Source organism: Rhinatrema bivittatum, chromosome 8, assembly GCF_901001135.1.
Source record: "Rhinatrema bivittatum chromosome 8, aRhiBiv1.1, whole genome shotgun sequence".
Classification (NCBI taxonomy): Eukaryota; Metazoa; Chordata; class Amphibia; order Gymnophiona; family Rhinatrematidae; genus Rhinatrema; species Rhinatrema bivittatum.
Window position 1 is genome coordinate 32795400 of NC_042622.1, and position 23263 is coordinate 32818662.

Consider the following 23263-nt stretch of genomic DNA (forward strand, 5'->3'; position numbering starts at 1 on the left):
CGACGATTCTCGGCTTCTGACTCTGGACCGGCTTACGACTACTCTTGGCTTCGGATCCTGGTACGGCTTCGGTGTTCCCCTGGCTCTGGACCACGGACTAGCTTACGACGACTCCTGGCTCTCGGACCTCGGTTTGGCTGACAACGATCCTTTGGCTTCTGATCCCGGACTGGCAAGCGACGACCCCCTGGTACACGACTCAGGCCTGGTGAGCAACAGCCTTGGACTCCATCTGATTCCGCCCCCACGGGCTCTCCTAAGTCCCAGCGGTCGGGCCCCTACGGGCTCCTCCTGGGGGGGCGCCAGCTTCCAGGGTGAATCTCCTAAGTCCCAGCGGCCGAACTCCTACGAGCTCCTCTCGGGGGAGGCTCGGCTTCCAGGGCGAAGACCACCTCACCACTGTACCAGCTCCACAGTTCCTTCTTTCCTTGCCACGGCCCTTGGTCGCATAGGGCCTCCCAGGATCACCGTCCAGCCACCCACAAGCTCCGTCCGTGCCGCCTTCCGATCGGGACCTCGCCATCACCCTACTCAGCGGTTCACCATCTGGTTCTGATCGGTCCAAGGGTCCACAAATTCTACATGATTGCAAGGCCATGGACCCGGCGTGACCTTGCCAGTCTAAAGGCGGATCCCAGGCATAGCCCAGAAGCTGCAGCAACAGCAATCCTGCCTCGACACGTTAATGTCAGCTGTTCAACGCCTGGCAGATCGTGTAGAGGGGGCCTCCGCCGCTCGCCCCGCAAGCATCCACGGCTCAGCTTAACCCGGGTTCTTCTGTCCCGGTACAGATGCCAGACACCTCCCAGGTACTCAGGAGATCCGAAGGCGTGTCGGGGATTCCTCAACCACTGCTATATCCGCTTTTGACCTCCTGCCGGCGCAGTTCACCACGGATCGGTCTAAGAATGACCTACATTATTTCCCTCCTGGATGGGAAACCCTTGGCTTGGGCTTCCTCTCTGTGGGAGCACCCAAGACTCCCGCTTGAACAACCTCGTGCAATTCGTCAAAGTCTTCCGGAGGATCTTTGACGAACCATCCCGGGCCTCCACAGCTGCCTCAGAACTCCTCCAGCTGAGACAAGGCAATCACCCCTTGGAAGAATTTGCGATGGAATTCCAGACTCTGGCTACTGAGCTAGCCTGGGGAGAGGACAGCTTACACGGGATTTTCCTGGAGGGTCTGTCTCCCCGGCTCCAGGACGAACTCGCGGCCCGGGATCTTCCGGATGACCTACAGGAACTCATAGAGCTGGCTGGACGCGTGGACCGGCGCATCCAGCGCCGTTTTCGTGAGGCGAAGGTCCGGCCAGGGATTGTCCGGGCGTCGAACCACGCCACCCCCGGGTTCGAACTTCACCTTCTATGGCCGCGGCTCATCCACCGGAGGAACCCATGCAGTTGGGTCGGGGTCCTCTCTCAGGCCGAAGAAACGAAGGCATCGACGCTCACTGGGGCTAATGTTTCTACTGCGGAGGTAAGGGGCATTTCCTAGCTCGCTGCACAGAACGGCCGGGAAACGCCAGAAACCTAGAGTCTAGTGGGGAGTTGACTCTAGGCAGTATCTCTCCCTCCGGACTCCCCATGTACTGTTCCAGCTAAAACTCTGTCTTTCCTGGAGGGGGGTTTCGATACCCCTGGCACTCCTCGACTCCGGGGTCCGGGGGGAATTTTATCCTCCGAGACTTGGTAGCAGCAGTTACAACTCAAAGTCTTGCCCAGGAACCACCCTTGCGAGTGTCATCCATCCAGGGATTCCCCTCCCGGGGACCATATCTACTCGTACATAGTCCGCTTCAGCTTCAGGTTGGCCTTCTTCATAAGGAGGAGATCTCTTTCCTCATCCTCGAGAGGTCCATTCACCCACTCGTCCTCGGACTGCCCTGGCTAAGAAGACACTCTCCAGTGATCGACTGGTCCTCGCTCCAGATCACATCGTGGGGTCCGGACTGCGCCGCCATTGTCTTCCTGCTCGTCCACTACGGATGCTTCCACTCCTGAACTACTCCTCTGACCGGTTCCACCCAGTTACCAGGCTTTCCAGGATGTCTTTTCTAAAGAGAAGGCAGAGTTACTCCCAGAGAGCATCGCCCCGTTCGTTGTGCAATCGACTTGCCTCCCGGACACTACGCCCCCTCGCGGGGAGAGTATATCCTCTGTCCTTACCAGAGACCAAGGCTATGTCTGCCTACATTAAAGAGAACCTGGACCGAGGGTTCATCAGACCCTCTAACTCTCTGGCTGGGGCCGGCTTCTTTTCTTCGTGGCCAAAAGGATGGGTCTCTTCGGCCCTGTATTGATTACCGGGGCCTGAACCAGATTACCCGACGAGACCGTTATCCATTACCTCTGATTCCGGAGCTCCTGGATCCGCCTACGGGGGCTCTCATTTTCACCAAGCTGTGGGGGGGATCTGAGAGGGCGTACAACCTCGTACGAATTCGACCGGGCGAGCGAGTGGCAAGACACGCCTCTTAACTAACCAGGGACGGCCATTACGAGTACCTCGTCATGCCCTTCGGTCTCTGGCAACCCCCAGCGGAGTGTGTCCAAAACTTGATGAATGAGTTGCTACGTGAACCTCCTGTATACGTCCGTCATTGTTTACCTCGACGAACGGCCTTGATTTTTTCCCGGAGGCTTCGAGGAACACTTCGGCCAACATGTGCGGACAGGTTGTGCTTAAGCTGAGGGAGAATTCGGTTGGCCGCGAAACTCGGAAAAATGTCAGTTTGAGGAGGAGTCTTTGCCCTTTCTGTGATATATCATCTCCTCTACCGGCTTCCGCATGGACCCTGAAAAGTTGCCAGCCATTCCGGAACTGGCCACAACCGGTGGGAGTAAAGGCAGTCCAGCGGTTTTTAGGCTTCGCCAACTTCTACCCGCACTTTTTCCTCACTACTCCTCCCTGGTGGCGCCATTAACGGCCCTCACTGCAAAGGGCGCCGATGCACGAACTGGTCTCCCACCGCCGTCCAGGCCTTCCAGGATCTTAAAGAGGCCTTTCTGCAGGACACTTGCCTCCGACACCCGGATCCCCTACGTCCGTTCGTTGTGGAAGTGGATGCCTCCAACGTGGCTGTGGGAGCCGTCCTGTCCCAAGTCTCCAAAGACGGGAAAACCCGGCCATGCTCCTACTTCTCCCGGAAGTTTTCGCCTGCTGAGAAAAACTACGGAATTGGAGACAAGGAGCTATTGGCCATTAAACTGGCCTTCGAAGCTTGGCGTCAATGGCTAGAGGGGGCCCAACATCCCATCGTGGTTTACACGGACCACAAGAACCTTGAATACTTGTCCCATGCACAGAGGCTCAATCCGCGGCAAGCACGCTGGTCCCTCTTCTTCAGTAGGTTCGATTTTGTTCTCCGATATCGGCCAGCAGCCAAGAATATTAGGGCAGATGCCCTCTCCCGTGTTTCTGAGAGTGAGGATGGTCCCAACCCTCCTCAGTACATCCTGGATCCGGCCAAGGTCCAACTGGCAGCCACCGAACTAGCACCGGCAGGGAGTACGGTGGTTCCTGTACGTGCCCGAAGGAGAGTCCTAGCATGGGCACACGATTCTTTGACGGCGGGGCACCCCGGGGTAGCCCGGACTCTCCAGCTTCTGACTGAGTTCTATTGGTGGCCGAAGGTAAAGGAGGATGTCCGCCTTTACGTCCAGTCATGTCCCACATGTGCGCAGCAAAAACCTTTGCCTGGTCGCCCCTGGGGACTCCTTCAGCCACTCCCTGTACCCGCAGAGCCGTGGACCCACATCTCCACAGACTTCATCGTCGAGTTGCCCCCGTCTCAAGGGAAAACGGTGGTCTGGGTCACGGTTGACCGCTTTTCTAAGATGGCTCATTTTGTGCCACTAGCCAAACTACCCACGGCTCCTGAGTTGGCAGAACTCTTCGTCCATCATGTCTTCCGCCTACACGGTTTGCCTCAGCATATCACCTCAGACCGTGGGGCCCCAGTTCACGGCCAAGTACTGGCGGGCGCTCTGCAGAAGTTTGGGATTCAGGTAGACCTGACCACGGCGTTCCACCCCCAGGGCAATGGCCAAGTGGAACGCACAAACCGAACCTGAAAACGTTTCTCCGCGCTTTTGTAGGGGAGCAGCAGGACAACTGGGTGGCTCTCCTCCCCTGGGCCGAGTTCTCTTACAACTGACATCGACACTCTGCCACGCAACAGTCTCCCTTCAAGATGGTTTATGGAAAGGTCCCCAAGCCACCATTACCGTTATCTGTCCCCACCTCCTCGCCAGCGATGCAACTGACGGCCAGCCAGATTCAGCAGCTTTGGCACTCCACGCAAGAGAAGCTCTGCCACACCGCCGCACGCTTCAAGGCTTACGCGGACAAGTCTCGGCGACCCGCTCCGGTATTTTTGCCCGGTTCCAGGGTGTGGCTCTCTACCAAGAACATCCAGCTCAGGATTCCCTCCATGAGACTAGCTCCTCGCTACATCGGGCCTTTCCGGGTAGCCGAGCGGGTTGGCGCGGTTTCCTACTGCTTACGTCTTCCATCTACCCTTCGGATACACGACGTCTTCCACGTTTCTCTCCTCAAGCCAGTGGTCCTCTCTCGTTTCCGCCCTCTGCCTCCGGAGCCTTCCGAGATTGCTTCCGATCCTGGAACCACGTACACGGTGAAAGAGGTCTTGGACGTTCGGTTCCGTCGTCATCGCTGGGAGTATCTTCTCTCCTGGGAAGGATACGGTCCTGAAGAGAACTCGTGGGAGCCCTCTTCCCATATCCTGGATAAGGACCTTCTTCGCCAATTCCATTCTGAGCACCCGGACAAGCCGCGACCCTCTGGGAGGGGGCGTAGGAGGGGGGGTACTGTTGCGATTCCGGGTCGGCCCCGGAATCACCGCTCACCTCGGGGCAGCCCCGGTTCCTGGCCGCCTTCCCCGCGCCTCCGGGGGCCTCTGCCGCCACAGGCCCGGCGCGTTTCCATCTCGCCCGGGCCTGCAGGCTCCCCTGCCGTCGAGTCCTCGCTTCGGCGGAGCAGCCGGCGTCTCTCCACGGCTGGCTCCGCCCCCTAGACGTGCGCGCGCGGCTGAGCTCCCTTCTTAAAGGGGCCAGCGCGGGAGAAGCTGGGGACGGGCTCCGATGACGTCAGACGCTGCAGGGCTATTTAAGCCCTGCAGTAGCTCCTCTTCTCTGCCTTGCAACGAGGTTCCCAGGTGTTCCCTGCCTTTAGTTGCTGTCTTCCTGTTCCGGCTGACCTCCTGTGTTTCCTGACCCTGCTCTGGCTTACGACGATTCTCGGCTTCTGACTCTGGACCGGCTTACGACTACTCTTGGCTTCGGATCCTGGTACGGCTTCGGTGTTCCCCTGGCTCTGGACCACGGACTAGCTTACGACGACTCCTGGCTCTTGGACCTCGGTTTGGCTGACAACGATCCTTTGGCTTCTGATCCCGGACTGGCAAGCGACGACCCCCTGGTACATGACTCAGGCCTGGTGAGCAACAGCCTTGGACTCCGTCTGATTCCGCCCCCACGGGCTCTCCTAAGTCCCAGCGGTCGGGCCCCTACGGGCTCCTCCTGGGGGGGCGCCGGCTTCCAGGGTGAATCTCCTAAGTCCCAGCGGCCGAACTCCTACGAGCTCCTCTCGGGGGAGGCTCGGCTTCCAGGGCGAAGACCACCTCACCACTGTACCAGCTCCACAGTTCCTTCTTTCCTTGCCACGGCCCTTGGTCGCATAGGGCCTCCCAGGATCACCGTCCAGCCACCCACAAGCTCCGTCCGTGCCGCCTTCCGATCGGGACCTCCGCCATCACCCTACTCAGCGGTTCACCATCTGGTTCTGATCGGTCCAAGGGTCCACAAATTCTACAGGAACCATGTTCATCGTCCAGCATGATTATTACTGTACATGCTAAAGACTTTTAAAGAACGCTTAGGGCCTTGGAGAATCCTGACGGGGAATCCTGAACAGTATAGGGAGTATGGAAACCTAAGCTCTTGGACCTGAGGATGGCCATTGGACTCCTCAGTGAGGACCTCAGCCTAGGGGTTACATAGTGTTGCATATACAATACAAAATAAAATTCATTGTGTCATATAAATGTTAGTCTTAGCAGCAGTGGGGACAGGGGCTGGCTAATTCCAAAACTGGAACCAGGATACATCTTTCTGATTTCATTTCTTTTTCAAACAAAACTTCAGTTTTTGGTCACATCCTTCAGGTCAGAGTTGATATTTTTTCAAACGTTGATTTTGTCGAAGGAGATGTGTCTACTAATATTGGCCAAGTTGTCTACAATAACATGGGTGCAGATTAACTCATCTGGATGTTCCATCCAAAAACTACATTTTTTGGCTTGTGGTATTTCATCAAGGTCAACTCATTATCTCTCTATTTATCCAACAGCTTGACAACTCCTTAGGTGTGAAACTGGCATTCTGCCTACCAAAATTTTTTGCTTTTCCCTTAATATTAACTAGTTACTTTGGCTTTATTGAAACTTGAATGAACCAGTTTATGCTAAGTATGCAAAAGAAATTTCCATGTAATGTAGCTTTGGTGAATAATGATTGTTTTAAACATGCTAATGACTGTTTTTATGAGCTTAGATGTCTTATCCTTAATAACTTAATTATACATTTTAAAACAATGATGCTATTGGTATTGTGTATTGCTAAATGAGAGGAACTCTTTATGCCTAATAAATCAAATATGATGTTCTCTATTCATGCAACCAGCAATGGCTAGTTTAATGCTATCCCTATTTTTCTCTTATAAGATGAGAAGCATGCACTAATGAATCAATAAGATAAGTACATAGTAAGATACCTAAGAACAATAGTAATTATCAGTCTAGACTGTAATACCCATTTTCATTGGCACCAATAGCAAGCTTGTATAGGTTTTTGTATTCCATTGTATACTACCTTCTTCTACTGAATGGTTCTAGGATTTGATTCCCACAGGCTTTATTGCCTCTTACTCCATTTGCAAACCAACTGCATTTTCCTAACTTTGATGAGAAATGGCAAGGTAACATAGAAGAGGTTTTTTTCTTTTTTCGGCCACACCTTCCTCTATACCTGAGCTTCTGAACTGCTTGGAAGTTGCCCCGACCTTGTTCATTCCTACCTATGATGCAGGGAAGGGGGTGGGGCTGGCATCATGGAATTCTGCCACAGCCATCTGCTCTGGTCCAACCTCCTCCCTCTATAACCCAGAAATGACAGCTACATTCCTCAACTGGGGGCCAGAAACAATGGCTTTAGAACTTGGTTTTATGTACCCAAAATCTTACCGATTGCAAGACTGCATGGCACTTTATCCCCTTGAACTGCCAGGACCTAGTTAAAAAATAGAGCATTCATATTAGTCTAGGTTTCCCAATGGGCAAACTATACATATTACATTATTTTTGTAAAAGACGAATCATAATGATTAACAAACAGGCACATGAATATTTTGAATAATTTAACTACTACCAATGCTTTAATGAATATAACTTATTGTAGCTGCAGTTGCAGATAGTGTGTTGCTGTATGATTTAGAGACCTTTTTATCAAAATGCGTTAGGAGGTCATTTTCAAAAGCCTTTATGCATGTAAATGGGTTTTTTGAAAATCATCTCATAAAAGGATGCATAGAAGCGATTTCACACATACACCAAAGAGTTGTCAAGGTGGCGGAGTTGGGGGCAGGGAAATCATTTGCATACGTATTTTTTATTTTCAAAAGTGTGCGTGCAATGTTCACATGGACTTGTACATTTGCTCTATCAGCTGAAAATGTGTGCGCCTTTACCACACTAAGGTACTTGCAAGTCCTGTAAATTTTCAAAGTAGACTTACTTGTATAAATCTGCTTTGAAAATTGGGGTTGAAGTCCATGCATAGTTTACACATGCGGTATTCAACCTATTATAAAATTTCCCTCTGCCCATACGCGTTAACGTGCGATTATAATGCACATATTAGCAGTGCAGCTAATAAACAAAGAGTATAAAGGCTTTATTGAACTGTGCATTAAGAGGTAGATTTTCCACATGTGCGCGCGCTTCCCGGCGCACGCACGTGGATGCGCTGATTTTCTACCATGTGCGCCGGCGTGCACATGGTGGAAAATCTGTGGGCCACGCGCACATGCGCACCAGATTTTATAATCAGGCCGTTCCCCAATTCCCTCCCAGTCCGCTCCAGTTAAGGACTGGGAGGGAACTTCCCTACCCCCCTACCCATACTCCCTCCCTCCTCCCCTCTCCTCCCCACCCCTCTAAACCCTACCTTTTCTTTTTTCCTTTATTTGACACCTTACTTCAGCGCCGGCAGCCGGCTGGCGCACGAGTCTTCAGGACAGCCATCAAAAGCGCTGTCCCAGCCTGACCCCGCCACCGCCCCTTCCAGGAAGCCCGACACTTGTGTGCTTACCGGCCTTTACGCGCGTGACCGAGCCTCTAGGAAAAGTTGCCCGGCGCACGCAAGGCCCGGCCACGCACGTAAAGGCCGAAGTTTACCCTTGTTTATGTACATAAACCATCTTTTGAAAATCTTGCGGGAGCCTGTATGTGGGAAAAGTGCACATGCAACCCGGCTTTGCACATACTTTTATGAGAAAGTTGTGGCATAGTGTCAGAACTTATGCACATAAGTTTTTGATTTTAAAGAGAGCGACGGTAAATTTGAGACTGGCGTGCGGGCACACATGTATGCGTGTATGCTGTCTCATGCCAAAAGACACGGCCATATTATAACATACGTGTGTATATGCATGATTGGTATACAATAGGTTGTATGCATGTACATGTGCGACCATTCTATATGGACGCACACATCGTGTGTGCAAATGCCGCCTCTACCGTGTAAGCGGGGGAATTTTAGAAGACAAGTGTGTTGACACAATTACCAGTTTCCCCAGTTCGTTCCCAGGTCTCCCAGGTAAGGGATAGGACTTCCTAACCCCCCTAGTCAAATGGCCTCCCTTTTATCCTGTTATCACCAATCCTTAAAACCCCGCTGACAAGCAGTAGTAAAGTTATGCAGTAGGGGGCCCCAGTGCACACTTGAGTGCGTAAATACCTATGCACACATTTCATGTTAAAGTCCCAGAATGCCCAGGCTCCACCCCTTTTTTGCAACTTCTTATTTGTGTACATGCCGAGAGATAAGCATGTACTCAGGCGCCTTTTAAAATCCACGCAGCGCATGCCGACCTGACATATTCGTGTATCTCCTGGTTTTGGTGTGCGCCAGGCTTTTAAAATTCACCCCTGTGAGCGTAAGTTACCCTGCATAAGTTATGCCCTGAGAATAGCAGGTGTAACTCTGTGTGAGGTACTTCATGTGTGTGCTCGACAAATTACCTGAAGATTTTCAAAGCAAACTTATACGTGTAATTTCACTTGGAAAATCCTCTGTAAGGCCTTCATGTACATGCAGACGTAACCCCTCTCTGTACTGTATAAAAATTACCCTCCTCAGCATTGTTAAGATGCACATTAGAATTGCAAATTAAAGCATGTATTTAACGCATGCACTTAACTACATCTCTAGAGATGCACGCACATGCATTAATGCAAACCATGCAATATTTCCATAAGCTGATTAGCATGTTTTTGCATTTAATCTGCTCATTTAAATTAGTAGAAGAAATCCAGGTAAATATGTAGAAAAGCATGTTAGCACTAACACAAATAGGCTAACACTAATTGCAGCAATGGTTTAAATATAGAAGACATCTGGCAACTGGACTAAGATCACAAACTAATTTCACAAGAATTGCCATTCAACTAACAAATCTTAAATACTTTTGGTCATTATTTAACAGGATCAGTGACCTAGAACAGAGGTTCCCAATGCCACATAGGTACACCATTGCAGAAGTGCAGGTATGCTGGGAAATCCTTGCTGCTGCCAGCGGCGAGAAGAGATAGGACCCGCCAGAGCCATATACAGAGTGAAGGTAGGGGCTGGTTCAGAGCTGCTGCTACTTGTGCAAAAGTCTTTTCTCTCACCCTTGCTGTTATTCTTTCCTGCCAGAAGAGGGAACCGGTGAGCAGCGCTTCTTACCTGATGCTGTCTCCTCCTCTGCTGGTTTCCCTTTGCAGGCAGAATCACGCAGTGCCATGCATGGTTCTGATTGCAGAGGGAAACCAGAACAGGAGGAGGCAGCAGCAGGTAAGAAGTGCTGCTCACTGACTCCTCGGGCTAGAGGGATAATATTTCACTAGCCAAATAGTGTCAGTGCAGGATCATCAACAGAAATATTTTTCTTTAGTTAATACGTTATCAGGCACTCAAAGGAAATCATTTGAAGAACACATAGGGAATCTGACGGGTGAGGATTTTTTTTTGTCATTTTTCTTTAAGTGAAGTTGATTCATGCTGGTTTAGAAGTGAGGAACTGTTTTCTTTGCTTTGCCTTGGGTGAATAAGATGGTGGACAAGATGAAGAGATTGTCATCTTATGGGCTTGAGTGACTGCCACATGTTACTATTCCATTGTTTGGCCATCCATTTCTCCCTCTTATTGCACATGATTTGGGATATGCAAAAACGTGCTGTCTCTTGATCCCGCAGACTACCTTTATGATTACAACCTGCTGATTGTTGTCATAACTACAAACTTTGAACAGCCAAGCAGTTGACGTTTCACTTTGTGGATGGATGTAGATGTAGATGGATATATTGGCATTATTATGTGCAAGTTTGTGTGAAATAAGGAGTGATTTATGAATGCAGGACTTCTTACTTTTATGTTTAATTTTGAGTAACATTAAAAGGAGGGAAAGCTGTTTTTAATGTGCATTTTTTCTTTTTGATTGTTGTGTGCTATTTGTTGTGTCTATGATTTAGAGTTTATATTGGTTACTGTGACCCATTAGTATCTTTTTGGAATATTTTTTGGGTGGTTTGAATTTGCGTTTTCAGACACTTTTGATATTTTGATTTATTATTACCTATTTTTTGATATAATGACTGAATTTTAATAATCTCTGGTTTCTCTTCATCTCGAATAAATCTTTCACCTTTAAAAAAACAATATATATATATATATATATATATTGTTTGCATCTTGTTGCAAATGGTGTGAGCATGAGCCCTTCATGCCATGGCATAGCTGACACAACCTAGTGGGAAAAAGCCCAAGGTCTAGCTGATGGTGGACGAATGTGTCTTTGTACAGGCCAGGCTAAGGCAAGGTCCAGGAGACATGGCAGATGGCTGGCAAGGAAATGTTGGAGTCTATAACTAAAGTCAGATCCAAAGAACAGACTAAAGCTGAAGACTATACTGAAGCTGAAGACCATACTGAAGCTGAAGACCATACTGAAGCTGAAGACAAGACTCAAGCTGAAGACGAGGCAAGGCTGAAGCTGAAGGTTGCAACTGAAGATGAGGCAAGGCTGGAGCTGAAGATGAAGCAAGGCTGAGCAAAAGATTAAGTAAAGCTGAGAGTGAAGACTGTGGCTGAAGATGAAGCAAGGCTGAGGCTGAAGATTGCGGCTGAAGACAAAGCAAAACTAGAGCTGAAAGTGAAGCAAAGCTGAGACTGAAGACTGTGGCTGAAGACAAGGCAAGGCTGAGACTGAAGACAAGGCAAGACTGAAGCCAAAGACAAGGCAAGGCGACTTGTTTGCTGAGGCATCATAAGGGTGTCTGAGGCGGCCTTATATAGTAGGAGGCTGATAACATCATCTAAGAGTGCCACATGGGGTTTCCCACCAGGGGCCCTTTAAGTGTCCAGGTGTTGGCACGCATATGTGCTGGGAGGGACCAGCGATGTCCTGCCACACTGGCCACGATGGTATCATTCAGCCACGAAGAAGGCCTAATAGCATCTGGTGAGTGTGCCAGCTCACAGGGTCATCCTGCAAATCAGCAAACATAACAGTACCTGCCTCCCATCTGAGTTCCCTCCCCAGACCTTTTGTCTTCAGTTTTTGGGAAGATGTGTTTCCATCTAGGAACTTGGGGGTTTTGACATGATGTCTAGGGATTCTTTGGTTTCTGGGTTGAACATAAGAAGCGTCCACTGATTCTGTTCTATGGGCAAGGATCCTTCAAAAGGGGAAAGACATGACTTTTAGTTTTCGAGATCATCGTGTTGAATTAGGACAAGCCATGCTGTCTTGGCAATGGTCTCAACCTCCATGATGACAGATTTCAAAGGTTTCAGCAGTCATCAGAATTGCAAGATGATAGGGCTCTTGGTTATGACTCATAGCATAAGATGAAACAGGAAGCATACTGGAGCTGCAGATCTGATACTTCAGGCAAGGTGGTCCAGAGCGGAATGACTGGAGATAAAGACAAAGCAGCATAATGCTCCTGGCAGGATGGACCCCAATGATTGATCTGTAAGATGCTCCCATCAATGGACAGTTGATGGAGTCTGAGCCAGGGTAATCCACTGGATACTTTAGGTAGCACATAGAACTGAAGGTTATCTTGATGAGTGATTGGCAAAGTGTCCACAGTTACGTGATCGGGTAAGGGTTCTCCGCAGAAGGAAGAAATAACACAAGGGATGGTCAAACTAGTAGTAGGGCACCCACATTGGCATAACAGTGATTCCTGAATAAAGTTTCCCCCAGCTCCAGAATCAACTAAGACTCCAGTTTGAACTGAGTGTTTTCTGAAGATGAGGTACATTAGTATCATTAATTGTGGGGAGGAAACAGAAAACTGCCCTTCCAACTTGACTTCTATTTATGAAGATTTCTGATTTCTTGGGACTGCAGCTAATGAAATGTCCCTATGCTGCACAGTAGAGATTATGCAGTCTTTGCCTCTGTTTTAATTCTATCAAGAGTTTGTGCTGCCCAATTGCATGGGTTCTTTAATGGCGGCAACCCTCGATGGCTCTGGGGTGGACTCCAGGGGGGGTTCAAAAGCTTAGGAGCTAAAGGAATGGTTCAGTGGGAGGCCTTCTTTTCTTGAGCTTGTTCCTGGAATCTCAAATCTATTCAAATAGCCAAGGCAATAAGTGCTTCTAGGGATGGAGGAAGATCCAGAGCTGCCAATTCATCCTTTATTTTCAGTATAATCCTTGCCAAAAAATGGCAGTTTGGCTGTCTTTACTCCAACCAAGCTTGAAAGCCAAGGTACGAAATTCCACTGTGTACTCACCAACGGTGCGAGTGCCTTGACATGAGAAGAACTTCTGTGGCAGCAGATAAGACACATCCGGGTTTATCAAAGATCAGGCAAAACTGTTGTGTGAAGTTATCCAAGTTTCTGAAAAGCAAGTCATCTTGTCCCCACAGGGGAGAAACCCAGGTGAAAGCAGGACTGTCCAGCAGGGAAAGGATGTACGTTATCTTGACACGAATGGAAAAAAACGAGACAGCTGTAGCTCGAAATGCATTTTGCAAACATTAAGGGTCACCATTATACCTCAGAGGTGGTGGTGTTTAGATAAGGTACAAACCCAGAAGTTGGGTTTGTACCTTATCTAAAAGCTGAGACAAGGTTTGTAGTAAACCATTTACTTGATCAAGCTGAGCTTGTTGCATAAACCTGTTCAGGAGACAATTCAGTTCAGTATTTTGCTCCTGCATCTGGGTGGCCAATGCAGCAATGGCCCATCGTGGAAATGCATTTACTGAGCTCATCATGGCCTCAGCAATCTAGTGCAAACGGCATGAACCATGGCACACATGCCATTTGCACAGTTAACACAATCTCGTGGGCAAAGTCCCAAGGTCTGTACCGACGGTGGGCGATCGAGTCTTTGCACAGGCCAGGCTAAGGAAAGATCCAGGAGTCAGGATAGGTGACTGGCAAGGAAAAATTTGAATCTATAAAAAAAATTCAGATCTGAAGAGCAGGCTAAGGCTGAAGATCAGACTGAAACTGCAGACAAGGCAAGGCTGAAGATGAAGATGAAGCAAGGCTGGAGTTGAAGATGTTCAAGGCTGAGGCTGAAGACAAAGCAAAGCTGAGACTGAAGACTGAAGACTTTGGCTGATGACAAGGCAAGGCTGAGGCTGAAGACTGCAGCTGAAGAAGAGGCAAGGCTGGAACTGAAGATGAAGCAAGACTGGAGCTGAAGACGAAGCAAGACTGGAACTGAAGACGAAAAAAGCTGAAACTGAAGATGAAGCAAAGCTGGAGCGGAAGACGAAGCAAAGCTGGGACTGAAGACTGCAGCTGAAGACAAGGCAAAGCTGAAACTGAAGCCAAGGAAAGGCTGATACCGAAGATGGAACAAGGCTGAGGTAGAAGACAACTCAAGGTGACCTGTTTGCTGAGGCATCGTAAGGGTGTCTAAGGCAGCCTTATATAGTAGGAGGCCAATGACATCATCTAAGGGCGCCAAGGGGGTTTTTCCACCATGGGTCCTTTAAGTGTCCTAGCATCAGTGCACATGCACACTAGGAGGGGCTAGTGGCATCCTGCTGCGCCAGCAGCAGTGGCAGCATTCAGCTGCAAAGAAGGTCCTGACAGCATTTGGAGAGTTATCTGGCTCACGGGGTCATCTCTTGAACCGGCAAACATAACACATCTGATCTTTTGGCTATGGTTCCATAGGACTCCAAACTTATTGTGGAGATACAGATTTCAATGGTAGATAAGTCTACCTTTAATTGTTTAAAGAAAAATAGGCAGCTACAGCCATATTTGCCTAGGAAAGAAATAGCCACTGTGATTCACGCTTCATTAATGATTAACTTGGACTATTTTAGTTCCCTTTACTAAATTGCTTGCAGCGTCTTCAGAATATAGAGGTTAGGGTCTTGGAGCAAAGACCCGGGACCATGTGATGCTGATTCTGAGAGCGCTACATTGGCTCCCAGTGGTTTAAAGGATACAATTTAAGATCTCACAATTTTTATTTAGACATGTCATATATACCGTCGTTCCAAATAAAGATCACGGCGGTTTACAATAATAGCATTCATAGGTATAAATCTGCAAATAATGACAGATTATTGGGACGTATTCATTACCAGGCAGAGGATGGGAATAAATAAAAAAGCTAGACCAGCACAGAGCGGCAGTTACTACCCTTAAAAGAAATGTGGGGGTAGCCTGCATGGAGCGGCAGTTACTACCTTGGGAAGCTTGCTGGGCAGACTGGATGGACCATTTTGGTCTTTTTCTGCCGTCATTACTATGTTACTATTGTGCTGAAGACTCACGGATCTTTGTGGTGAGTTAGTCAATAAATGAAAACTTAAGGCATGCGTTTCCACCTTTTATTCAAAGATACTTAAAGTGAAGATGGTGGAAACCGCATGCCTTAAGTTTTCATTTTTTGACTAACTGACCACAAGGATCCGGGAGTCTTCAGCGCTATGCCATTTCTATTTATGGTCAATCACCACTAACGAATACCGCTCATCATCTCCACTTCCTATTGACTATGTTACTATTAACATCTGTCAGTTGAATTGTTCAAATACATATTAGTTAAAGATTAAGGACAGCGGGCGTGAAGTACAAAAATAAATAGGAATAAAATAAAGTAGAAATAAAAAACATCAAGATAACTATTTTCACATATTATTCTGTCTTTTGTATTGAGATTCTTACAATCTCTTGTTAATTTGTTTCTTAAGCATCATTAGTATCTTCAGAAGCTTTTGCTCCTGTATGTACCATCTCGCACTCTGAGCTCATCACGACAAGTGCTGCCAGCATCTCAGATTAGTCTTGACATGACGTGCATTTCGGTGACTTCTTACTTTGGCTCGGTGCTGTGGAATTTGATCCCATAGGAGGTTCAGTTGGAAGCATGGTATACAGATTACAGGAAAAAAACGTAAAAGCCTGGTGATATGAACAAGCGTTCTCACAAGGGCAGGATCAGGCTTGGGGATGGTATAATTGAGGATGGCAGAAAATTGGGACTGGGAGCTATAAAGTGGAGGCTTGGGGATTTTAGAATAGTGGGTAAATGGGGTTGTGCTGATCTGAGTTATGAATTTGTGTGGAGAATGGATATTTTTATTTTGTGTTTTGCATTTGGATTGATATATTATAAGCCCCTTGAAGTAGAAATGGTAAGTGGGATATCAAATCGTAAAAATAAAATTAAAAAAAACAAATTGTTTTAATTACTCTTATTTTTACTTCATTATTATTTAATTATTGAAATGCATTTACTTTTCTGTGGCATGATGATATGAACCCAGCACCCAATGTGCCATGGCATGATAAAGGTTGGGAGTCACCGATGTAGAGACAACGCGTCTATGCTTCTCTTTCAGTTTCCTGAGTTATCCATTTCCCTTATACAAGGCTTTTTTTTTTTTTTTTTGTATTTATATGGGCTAAAATTATAAAGATAGTTTTGTTCTCTTAGCAGCAGGGCAGCTCCCTCCCCTCTCTCCATAACTACTCCTAGAAGAGGGGTTCCACGTGTACATTGGAAGTTCAGGCCATGGGATGCTACTGCATTCTTTGCTCCAAAACCTACTGTACATTTATGCCTTCTCCAAAGATTTTTTGCTGCTGCTGCTGCTCCTCAAAGAAGCACTATTGGCTAATGGCTACTAACTATTCTGCTCAAGTCAGTCTTTAATATGTGTGACTAGATGATGAAAGATTATTCGAATAATATACTGTGCATCAAGAATAATAAATGAATGGCTTCATCCACTTTTTAAAATCTCTGCCTTATAGTGGTGCCTTTGTCTTTAGGCTTCAGAAACAAAAGGAGTTTTCTCTGGCTGACGATACCAACTGGAATGTTTTCTTATGCATCAAATGAGGAATAATCAAATTAGACTGCTGAAGAGTTGAACCCACAAAGTAAACATCTTAGAGAAATATTTTGGTTTGCTAATGAATCCCTGCATCATTGCTTGACACGGAAGGCACATATTTTCTTAGTGGGAGTGTACAGCAACTGCATTATCCATCAAACATAATGTTGCAGTAATACACCTGAGCTTCCTGTTAAACCTCTTGTCTTTGGTCACGTCATGCTCATGTTAAGCTAAAGGCAATTCGCTCTTATTGTCCTCTAAGTTTAGGGCATCGAATCCCAAGCCTAAGAGAAAGAAAAACCTTCTTTTCGTGTACTTCTCGGAGGTAGCTGTAGCTTATTTTTAGAGCTGAGGTTGGTGCGTTCTTGCTGAAAGAAGACATACAGCTGCTTTTTCACATAAATTCTAGGAATTGCTGCTAGCGACTGTAAGGTAATGCTGGCATTGTGGGAAACTGCACTACAATGATCATTCACTCGTTTTTGTATGTTCGGTGGGAATTCCTACATGTTCGAACTTCATGTTTAGAGCTGGCGCTTCCAGTAGGGAACTAGGCACCAAACCTGAGGGATGGCAAAATCCCACCACTGCCATGTCCCAGGCCGCTGGCGGAGCCCACTCCATCAGTGGCTGAAGAAAAACGAGAAGCTGGGGGTTACTGTCAGAGCCCATCCCACTGTCAGTCAAAGAGAGAATTGAGGCCCAGGGCTACAGGCGGAGCCCAACCTGCCTGTGGCCCGGAACTGGGGCTGCCAGCGGAACCCAAACCCATCACAACCAAAAAGGAGAGGACTGCCAGCTGGAGAAGAGAGGCCTCAGGCTGTCGATTGCCAAAGGGAAGAGGGAGAGGCCTGAGTTGCTGGCAGCCAAAGAGGAGAGAGTGGCCCCTCCAAAAAAAGGGACTACTGTGCTGGGGCAGAGACCTACCTATTTAACAAATACCATTGCTTTAATAAATATCATTTTTTTTTGCAACTGGAGTTGCAAGCACAATATTATTTATCACTTTGCAGCTAGCATGTTGATACCTGATTTGTAACATGCCTTGAGCTTGAGTTAGGAAAGGTGAGTAATTGAAATCCAAAATCCATCAGTAAACATAACAAAAACAATAAAATACATCAAAATAGCATAACAGATACAAAAAAAACCTCCCTAATGCTGTCAACCACATCCTTCACTCTCACTAGGGGATTGAAAGGCAGTAACACATATCTAAAAATAATACTCCCTCCACAGAGAGAGGGTGATATTCAAAGGGACTTCTGCTGTTAAAGCAGTGTTTTACACATAGAAATGGCCCTTTGGAATATTGTGCAACTGGCATGCGTGCAAAGATATGCGTCTGCACACCGTAAGCGAATACTTTTATAAACATAGGGGGAGGGGTGCTATCAGTTGCAGGAGGTGTCATCAGTTGGGGAAAGGGGGCCACAATTTTTGCTCAAGGCACCAATTTCCCTAGAGCCAGCCCTGATCCTCATACTCAGTAACCCCAGAGGGAACCTGTAAGGAAGGGAGCACATACACAGAACATCAATGTGTCAAGCAAATTCTGAGAAGGACACCCTGCCATCGCCTGAATTCTCAAGGGAAAGCAGCGCAGCACAGGTTGAACCTACAGAAAGCAAACTTCAGGAAAGGTTGCAGAGCCACATATAACTGCTAGGTCGGAGCACCTCCGGACATGCCACGCAACACCACACTTCATTGCAGCCAGCACTTCCAGGCAGGGGTCCAGTGGAATCCAGCATCTTATGTCAGCAGAGCCAGATAAGACAGCAGTTCTCCCCCAGCTTTCCTTTGAAGGGTGCGCTCTCAATTTAGCTGTTTCTTACATAAGCTAGGGTGGGGAGTGCGGGGTAGTGATGGTAGTGATGCAGACCTCAATGTGGCTAGTGCGTTTCTCTTTTTGTCCTCCTTTTTCCCTCTGAAATTTATGGGTCCAGTCTTCTGTGGGGTAATCATGGTTTGGGCTCGAGGATCCTTCGACTCTGGCAGGGAGTGAGGGCAAGCCGATACCAGGAGTGCATGACATTTGGAGCGTGTCTTAGAGAACAAGCATGAAATGTGGTGGTACTATTGCTTGCTTTCTTCCAGAGCCTTGTTATTCCTTCTCTAGGGATGAATAATTGTTTATTTTGATGGGATGAGGCACACACATTAAAAAAAAAAAAAAGGGTAGTTTTTTATTCTGCAAAGAACAAGTTTTCACTTTAAGAAATCAAGAAAAGCCTGAACTATACACAGCAAAGGGATGCGTTCCTTTTTCCCAAGGATTTGAAGCCAAGTAAAACATTGACAGAATATTATTAATTAGGGTGGGTTTCTATATTAGCCAAATGCAGCTCACAACTCAATATTGCTCTCATTATCAGCTTTGCTTGTGTCTCTATGGCCACCTACACAACAGACAATAAAGAAGACAAGTTTAGCAAAACATCTCTAGAAAGCAAGGTGAAGTATCAATACTAGAAAAGTAATCTAAGGCTTGATTTACGTCCCATTAGGAAGAATATTGAGGCTCAAATGGGTTGATTAATGGCAGGCAATTATTCTCCACAGTGCTTTCTGAATGAAAGGTTCGATCAGCATTTATAGACACGCAGAGTAAGGCCCACGGAAAGGATCTCTTTTCTTCGTGCATGAATGAAATCTGCTATGCAAGATTTCTTTCCCCCCTTTTACTGGATAACACTTTCTCGGCACTAGGAACGAGGCTCCTGATAACGAGGAGTGATTGGATGCAGCCCAGGCAGGCCTTCGGCTTTGTCATTTTGTCATCTTTTCTTCCCCACTGAACTGTGGAGCATCTTTGCTTGGGGGAAATTAGGGGCCACAAATCGCAAAAGAGGGGATAAATCCTTTTTCGGCCTCCCCCACCTCCTGAACAAATGCGTGCATATAATATGTGTTTGACCTAGCCCCACATCTTTAACACATTATTGGCTGCCTTAAAGCATGTTTAATCGAAGCCTGAAAAATTTGCCTTTTGATTCCAATGGAACCTTTTTTTTATCATGAGCCCCTAGTTTTTCCATGAAATTTTCCATTGTGATCAAAAAAATTAATAATTTCTCTACCCATTGGCGCCAAAAACAGGAGAACTGAATGGGTATACGCCTTATGGAACAATATTTTCCATTTCACGGCTTTAAATGTAAGTATCTAGTACAATAAATGAGACCGTAGACAAGTTCTTGGTTTTTACAAGTCTTGCCCCAGATGAATCCTGATATTCACAGCGCTATTTTTGCTGTTTAAAATGAGTGTTAGGAAACTTCGGGATGAGGCTCAAAAAGCCAGATCAGTTCTGACGTCAGCCATTGGCTCTCTTTTCACATTTAAGCCCATTGAGGTAGATTTTAAAATGTATTTACTTCCTTTTTCTTTTTGGAAATGCAAATATTTTTAAATAAATATTTGTTAGCTACTGTAAACCGGTTTGATATGTTTGCATGAAAAATGTGGTATATAAAAATTACAAATAAATAAATAAATAACTAAAAGGTGGCGCGCGTGGGCGTACATGTGCGCGCGCTACCCGGCACGCACACATGTATGCCCGATTTTATAACATGCGTCCTGGGGCTTTACGCGCGTCTCAGGTCCTTTCTAAAATAGGCCCAGCGCGCATAACCCCCCCCCCACCATGTGCGTAAATCCTCTGGATTTATGTGCATAGGGCTTTTAAAATCAGCCCCATTATTTTTATGTTTCTAATTTATTTTGCAGTATTATTACATTTTATTGATGTATTTGATTGCATTTAGTATTTTATTATATCTTTGATTATTTATTGTATTCACCGCATTTATTTTTGTCAGAGGGGGAGAGGTAATTTGCCTTTAGTAATCCCTGAGTGGGACGTGAACCCTGCCTCCCCTGGTTCAGGGCTCATTGCTGTTGTAAACTGCTTTGGGTTGCTTTTTATGGTCAAGAAAGGTGGTCTAGAAGTATAAATTCACATGCTTTTACCTCAACCATAGCTCTGTGGTAGTAGCATATTGTCTTCTAATATACTCTTGGAACTGTCACTGCACATGTATTTCTCAGAATAATAATACCACTAATAATAATTATAAATAATGATTTGTTCAAGAAAACTTCCAGAGGTTATCTTCTAACATCAGAAAATGTTTTCCCTTGGAAATCTTAATTAAAAATGTCTCCTGCCTTAAGGGAAAAATAAACGTTAAGGTCATGGGATGGTAACTAAAATGAGAAAAACAGGCATATCTGCTTGCGAGCATACTTATGCTGGAATTTTAAATCATCTGTGCAATGGTGTGCGTACTTTTTAAAACAATCCAGGCGTGCATATGTGTGCTCTTAATTCTAAGCTGCTACACGAACAAATGTAAATTGCATATCTTCCTTAAGAATTTGCCAGCTTAACATGCGCAGGTAAGCAGATTTTAAAACGTGAGCAAGTGAAGGAAATAGCCAGTTTGACCAATGAGTCCACCAGTTTGCCCGTCGACCTCTGGTTCTTCAGCCTGCACTCCCCCCTATTAAACGAGACCCCTCACCCAGTGGTTTTTTTCCCCTAAAATGAGTTTTCTGCAGACTTACACCTCATCAAGAGCAGAAGTAAATAAGCACGGCTAACAGACTGCTGCGTGCTGTGGCTGCCGGATTTAAAATATGGATTCATGCACATAAATGTTGGCCCCACCCCGGAATGCCCCTGACAGGCCCTGACTCCGCCCCTTTTCCTACACGTCTGGTTGCTTGTGCACACGCATATCTGCACATAATCAGACCGTTAAAATACAAGTCTCTTGCACTTGGCCCAGATAATCAAGTATATGGACTTTTTTATGCGAGCAATTCTTTTATAATTCACCCCCCTCCCATTGAATTAAACAATTCCAAGTCTCACAGCTTTTGAATTGTCATTATTTGCCTGAAATCATTTATATTTTAGAAACTTCATGGCCAACCTATCTCAGCTATTACCAATGAATACATTTACAAAACAGCAATAATAAGATGCTATTTCTTTTATTTCTGACCATCTGCTAGGGCTGGATGATTATTTTATAATGAATGATAGCAGATGAAGATCAAAATGTTCCATCTAGTCTGTTGAACAAGTTTTGTTTAATTTTTTTTTAGGGTAATTGCTTTCTTTCATGCCCTTGAATTGTTCTGATAGCACCTCTTCCATCTCCTTTACAGGATTTCTTAAAAATCAAGTTACCCTTACTAATGTCAGTACAATTTTGTGTGTCTTTAATGTCAGTAACAATTATTTAAAAAAACCCATAAGATAAGTGATACCATTCAAAAGTTTCCAGATACTTTCGGAAAAAAACAATTCCTTATGATTCAAGTGTTGCTCCACCATGGATGGGCCAAGATAAGCATTTGACCTGTAAGGGCTATTGAAAGAGTAGTTACCTTACAAACTTTTTAAATTGCCAGTTTGTTGGAGGCTGACCCAGCAGCTCAGCGGCAGTGCTGCCACGAGGAAGACCTGAATTTCTGATATTCAGAGCACGTATTGTACTGCTTGGGTCAGCCTGGGCTGGGGATGCCTGGGCTGGAGGCAGCGGTTACAGCCTCGGTGGCGGGGGGAGGGGGGAGGGATCATGGGTCATTGCTGAAGGTCCATTATTTTGAGGTCGCAGAAGGAGTCCTTGTTCAATGGATCCTATCCGAGGACTGTGGCCATCATGCCTGTCCTAGGAAAACTGTGAGAGGGATACACCACAGGGGGAAAATCCCTGGGTAGTTATAGATGAAGGATCATGGAGGTCGATCTCAGTCCTGGTTCTGATTGAGCTGGAAGCCCAAAACAACAGGAAGAGACTACTGAGCTACAACACCCCCCTTAAACAAATAAAACAACTTGTCTGTGTTGGCTCTGCTGGTTCCATGTTTGCTCTTATCTCTAAATCACCTTTCTTTTTCTCATATTGTCGCACTTTTTCTGCATAGAAGGCAGTCACCTTTCATTACCGCCATCCCCCCCTAAATTTAAAAATCACCTTTCAGCCATTCTGCATTTATTCTTAATAGTGTCAGAGATGCCTGCAAGGATCAGCACAGCAGGGCCACTACTTATTTGACGTTAGGAGAGCCCCTTAAGGCAGGAGACATTTCTAAAACGTGGAAGCACTCATGTCTCTTTGGAAACAAATGTGCAAACTTAAAAGTGGATTTTTATTGATTTTAACTGCTATGAGGATAACTTTCAAACAAATATTAGCAGTGGCATATATATGCGTGTATATGGCCGCAAGCAATTCTACACAAGTATTTTGTTAGCTGCCCTATGAGATATGCGTGTTTTATAAAATATGCACATCTCTACCCTGCAGCATATGCGTACCTGAAGACTTACGCACGGACACATGCTGTGCATTGGAACCAGGTATATCAATGCACTGAATGCACATACTTTTCCTCACCATTTCAAAAATATATGCATATGTAATTTTACGTCTGAAAGTAAAGTAGGGCTTACTTGTGTAAGTCCGCCAATTTTAAAACATACGCAGGTAAATGAAATTAACCAGTTTACCAATTAGGTCACCAGTTCACCCCAACCTTCTCCAGGTCATCAAGACCTTCCTT